The sequence below is a fragment of the Erigeron canadensis genome, chromosome 2 (assembly GCF_010389155.1).
Source record: "Erigeron canadensis isolate Cc75 chromosome 2, C_canadensis_v1, whole genome shotgun sequence".
Classification (NCBI taxonomy): Eukaryota; Viridiplantae; Streptophyta; class Magnoliopsida; order Asterales; family Asteraceae; genus Erigeron; species Erigeron canadensis.
Window position 1 is genome coordinate 20,843,373 of NC_057762.1, and position 6,000 is coordinate 20,849,372.

The following is a 6,000-nucleotide window of genomic DNA, read 5'->3' on the forward strand; positions in this document are numbered from 1 at the left end:
CAATGAGGTACATGGCGTGCATTAGAGCATAATGAGGTACATAACGTGCATTAGAGCACAATGAGGTACATGACGTGCATTAGAGCAAAATGAAGTACATGACGTGCATTTGAGTATATTGATAGTACATGACGTGCATTAGAGAACAATGAGCTACATGACGTGCATTTGAGTACATTTGATAGTACATGACGTGCATTTGAGTACATTGATAGTACATGACGTGCATTTGAGCACACTGATAGTACATGACGTGCATTTGAGCACAATGAGGTACATGACGTGCAATTGAGAACAATTTAGGGACATTGATGAACTGTTTGACATTTTAGAACTTAATGGATACTTGTTGATGTCGACATTCTGTGTTCTCGTGCATTACATGTTATAGGTATGGTATAGTTTGTGCAATGGATACATGTGGATCTAGATTGCGCTACAAGCCAACCTAAATTAAATACTTGGGCCTTTTAAGGACTTACTGCAAGTGTGTTCCTTGTTCATTCTCCTTGTTCATTTTGTGAATGACTTTGGCATTAGATCCTTGTCATTCGCTCCTATGAACTCACCAACCTAGTGTTGACTTTGTTTAGTACACCTTTCAGGAAATCAAGCAATTCTTGGATGTGAAGTTCGATTAATACTTATGTTGGACTCGGGCATGGACTTTTGTGGATCAAGGATTCATTCGCCCATTGCTTCGCTTTATACTTAGGATTGATAGCCGTCTTTTGATTGTGCATTTTGTACTTTCTTTTGAGGTTGGATTCACCGGATCCCTTGTATTCATTTAGACTTATTCTACGGTAATTCCATGCATAAGTTATATCTTTTCGGTAATATTTCGAGCCTAGCTCGGGGTGTTACAGTTAGCCACCACCACGAGGATAGGTACCGTGTGATGTGGAGGTTCATGGGTTAGAGGATAGACTTGTCGGTAGTTGGAAGGTTCACCAAACTCGGGGGTTGGGAGCAGCTTAACTACCCCATGATTTTTCATGTCCTTACCTCAAAGTTTGGTGAACCTTCCAACTACTGACAACTCTATACTCTAATCCATGCACTTCCACGTCACATGGTACCTCTCCTAGTGGTGGTGGTGGCTAAAAATCTAGAGCATTGACTAGACCACATAGAAATCGGAATGATAAAGATGCGAGGGCATACAGAAATGCAACAAGTTAGTAACCACATATATACCCTGGAGACTAGGATTGCTGGCTTGAACAACCAAATCCTTTCTATGAGTCACATGCTAGGATTGTACCAGGTGGCAACCAGTATTCTCATGGACAGGGAAGTAGAACTTTCTAACAATTTGATGGCTGCAAACACACATCTGACTTTTGTCATGAACGAGATTGAAATTATAAGGAGTAGGAAAATCATGGAAGAAATAAAAGGTGCAGATATGGCATGGAAGGTGGGTCAGTTGGAACACACAGAGAACTCAGCACTACGGTGCAATTACTAGAAGCCTACTTAGAGGCTGGGAATGGAGTCCCGAGAGGCTATAAGTAGAAGCAACAACCATTGAGAAAAAAAAGATTGTTGGAACAGGACCAGAAGTTCTTTCACTCTAGGAATATGAATCTCGCTACTTTAGTTAGGGGTAATAATGTCTTCATCTTATCCTCCCAATAACCGTCATATATGTTATTGAGAACCAAAACCCGTTGAAAACAACATTGAGTGCTACGCTACCTACTAAAAGCTTTTAAGTGAGTTCTTCTATGTTGTTAGCAAACATCTTCCTTGCACCACTATGAATCCTTACGTGGTACTAACCCACTCTGATGTTGAATCACACGATTCCGAGCCGAGACATGAAGAAGAACATGTCGTGGAACCGGAAAAGGACGAAGAAGAACCAAATGAACTACCTATGGATGAGCCGATGATAGTCCCTGATGTGGCGCCTCCACCTATTATACCATCACATCAAAATCAAATGGCTGCCCGCAGGACTCGGACAACAAGGATAAGAGTAATCCCACCTCGACAAAAGAAGATTGTTTCTCCTGAAGAACCAGTACCATTTCCAAATGGCTCATTCTATTGACCTGCGGAAGAGAATCCTGGATACCAGCCTTCTACCCATATAAACGAGAGGGGTTGGGAGCAGCTCAACCACCCCGAATTGAGCAAGGTCCCGAAGCATCTTTGTAGGTGGTGAAGCAACATGATTTTTCCCGTCCCTACCTCCGAGGTTGGTAAATCTTCCAAATACCAACAACTCTATCATCTAATCCATGAACCTCCTGATCACACGGTACCTCTCCTAGTGGTGGTGACTAATAATCAAGAGCATCAACTAGACCGCAAAGAAATTGGAATAATGGAGATGTCAGGGCATATGGAAATACAACAAGTTAGTAACCACAGATACTTTTTCTGGATTGAACAACCAAATCCTCTACAAGAGTAACATGCTAGGATTGTACTGGCAGACGACTAGTAATCTCATAGATTGGGAGGTAGAAGTTTTTAACAACTTGATGGATGTAGACGCACATCTGACTTCTGTCATGAATGAGATTGAAATGATAAGGGGTAGCAAGATCATGGAAGAAAAGAAAGGTGTGGAAATGGCATGGAAAGTGGGTCAATAAGAACACATAGAGAAACTCAGCACAACGGTTCAAAAACTAGAAGCTTACTTGCAAGCTGGGAATTGAGTCCCGAGAGGCTAAAAGTAGAAGCAACAACCATTGAGTAGAAGAAGACTTTGCGAATAGGAAGAGAAGTGCTTTTCCTCTATGAATATGAATCTCTCTACTTCAGCTAGGAGTAAGACTATTTACATCTCAACCTCCCAATAGCCGTCATAAATGGTATTGGGAACTAAAATCCGTATAACACAACAATGGGTGCAACGTACTTTACCAACTTCAAAGTTTTCAAGTGAGTTTTTGTATGTTGCTAGCAATCATCTTCCTTGTAGCACTATGAATCCTTACTTGGTACTAACTGGCTCTGATGCTGAATCGCACTACTCAAGGTCGAGATATGTAGATGAACCTGTAGTGGAAACGGAAGAGAATGAAGAAGAACCGAAAGAATTACCTATGGATAAGCCGCTGGTAGTCCCCGATATGTTGCGTCTACATACTGTACCATCACCTCACAATCAAATGGCAGCTGGAAGGACTCGAACAACAAAGATAAGAGTAATCCCACTTCGAAAAAAGTAAATCGTTCCTACTGATGAACCAGTACCATTCCAAACTGGCTCATTCTTTTGGCCTACGGAAAAGAATCCAGGATACCAGCCTTCTGCCCCCAAAGACGAGACGGGCTAGTATCAGTTCAACCACCCTGACTAGAGCAAACTTCTGAAGCATCTATGTAGGTGGCGAAGCAGCAAGATTTTCTTGTCCCTACCCATGAGGTTGGTGAACCTTCCAACTACCAACAACTCTATCCTCTAACCCATGAACCTCCACATCACATGGTACCTCTCATAGTGGTGGTGGCTAACAACCAAGAGCATCGACTAGACTGCATAGAAATTGGAATGTTGCAAATGCTAGGGCAAACGGAAATGCAACAAGTTAGTAACCTGATGAGCGTCCATTTTATGATAAAAACCCTTATCGAAAGGCTTGACTTCAATGTCTAAATGAGTTTATATTCTGAAATCATCGGTACTTAATGAGTCGTATGTTTACGTAGGTTCACGGAAGATGCGAAAGATGGAAGCCTATGAAGTTACAAGACACAAGGATGTGATTCGGGAACCGAATGAAGAAGTACGAGAAGCAGCAGTTGCCAGTGCCGCTAGCCAGCCAAGCCAGTGCCGTTGGCCCATACCGAGCGCCGCGGGGAGCCCATCTAGCACCGCTAGGCGTTCCAGGCCAGAAACCGACTTCAGATCCTATTTAAGTTTAACTAACCCTCAAAACCCTGGGAGAGAGACGATTCAACAGCCCTAGCCGCCCATATTCAACCCTAGGTCGACTTTGCATATTCCAAGGAGGTTTTGGAGCTTCTGATACCTTCCGATCTTCATCCTCAGCCTAGATCTACTCTTTTATTTTACTTTCAGTTGGTAGAGAATGTCTTTCATCTTTTTAGACTTTGTTATTCCTTTAATAATGTTAGGCTAGTAGGCTGAATACTTGTTTGGATCATTGTGATCATGTAGACATTTATTGTTTTACTTTATTTGTTAGAATCTGTTGGAGTATTTTTTACTGTTTATCGTAGATCCATGTTTTACTAGTTCTTCATAATATTATTGGTTCTATATCTGCATGTATTGATTTAATTCTGATGATCGATCTAGAATCATACACTAGGATTAATACATAATGATGGAAAACACTATTCAGTCTTAACTAGTTATAAAAGGTGATTCACTTGTAACCGAAAGATCCAGAACCGTAGTAATTAGGATGAATAGAACATGATGCTTAACAATGTCAGACGTGATCCTTTGACTTGGAAACAAGCACTGTGGTCACCGGAGATAATTACTATCTAGTCATGGCTTAAGAGCCGGGTAACTAAAAGATGAATTAGTAGCACAAAATTTAGGTCATTAATGCTTAAACAATTAATATAACGAGAATTTGTTTATGGGGTAGTGTAAGTCTAGTGACAGCACTAGTTAATTAGGCAGAGTGACTCTAACGAGAATTTGAGCCGTGATTAAGTTTCCAACAGACTAGCAAATGAGCAAGATAGTACTTGGTCGTACCATGAGATCAGATATGCCAAACAAGTATTTTAATTTTATTACTGTTATTTGCTTTTTCAAATTATTTTCAGACTGAGTCTCTCGCTGAATAAGCGGTTGCGGCTTCTATTTACTTTTCAGCATTTTAACTAGTTTAATAGGAAATCGTGACAACCACAACCGCTAGAATTACACGTATTAGTAGATTAGGTAAAGTAACGCGTCCCTGCAATCCTGTTCTTATCACTAAACTATACTACATCTGATCAGGTCCCTTGTACGTTAAGGTGTGTGTGTGTGTTTTTAGAGATATTACAACATTTTTACAAATTTAAACACTAAAGAAAAACAACCATCATAACCACATATACACCTTCGAGACCAGGATTTTCTGCTTGAACAACCAAATCCTCTCTATGAGTCACATGATAGGATTGTACCAGCATGCGACCGGTAATCTCATCGACAATGAGGTAGAATTTTCTAACACTTGATGGCTGCAAACGCGGATCTGAATTCTGTCGTGAACGAGATTGAAATGATAAGGGGTTGGAAGATCATTGATGAAAGAAAAGGTGCAGAAATGGCATGGAAGATGGGTCAATCGGAACATACAAGGCAACTTAGCACTACGGTGCAAAAACTAGAAGCTTACTTGCTGGCTGGGAATGGAGTCTTAAGAGGCTAAAACTAGAATCAACAACCATTGAGTAGAAGATTGTAGGAATAGGACCATAAGTGCTTTCGCTCTAGTAATATGAATCTTTCTACTATAGGCAGGGGTAACACTGTCTACATCTCAACCTCCCAATAACTATCATCAAATGGTATTGGGATTTCCGTTCTAAAAAAAAGGTATTGAGAACCAAAACCCGTAGAAAACAACATTGGGTGTTACTTTACCTACTTCAAAGTTTTTGAGCGAGTTATTATATGTTATTTGAGTATTTGTTGAGAAACTTGTATAGTTTAGCCATGCACCTAATGTGTTTTTAAAAAACTAGTCGAATAAATTTGGGTTGAGGGTCGGCTGGTGACCCCTCTCACACTTACATTGAATCCGCCAATGGTCATGGCTTATACCAATGTGTGGTACCGCAGCTACATGGCAAATGACACCCTTCACCTTCAATAATGTCATTGGAATAATACCTTCTAAATTCATGCTTTTTTCAGTTATCAATATGAGATAATCCCTCGACATGCCTTCTCACCCTACTAACAAAATCATGTAGTAATCTCCTCATAATATCACCCCATAACCTACGTAAAACGACCAAAAGAAATCTCATGAGACTCATCAGCAAGTCTGAAATGCA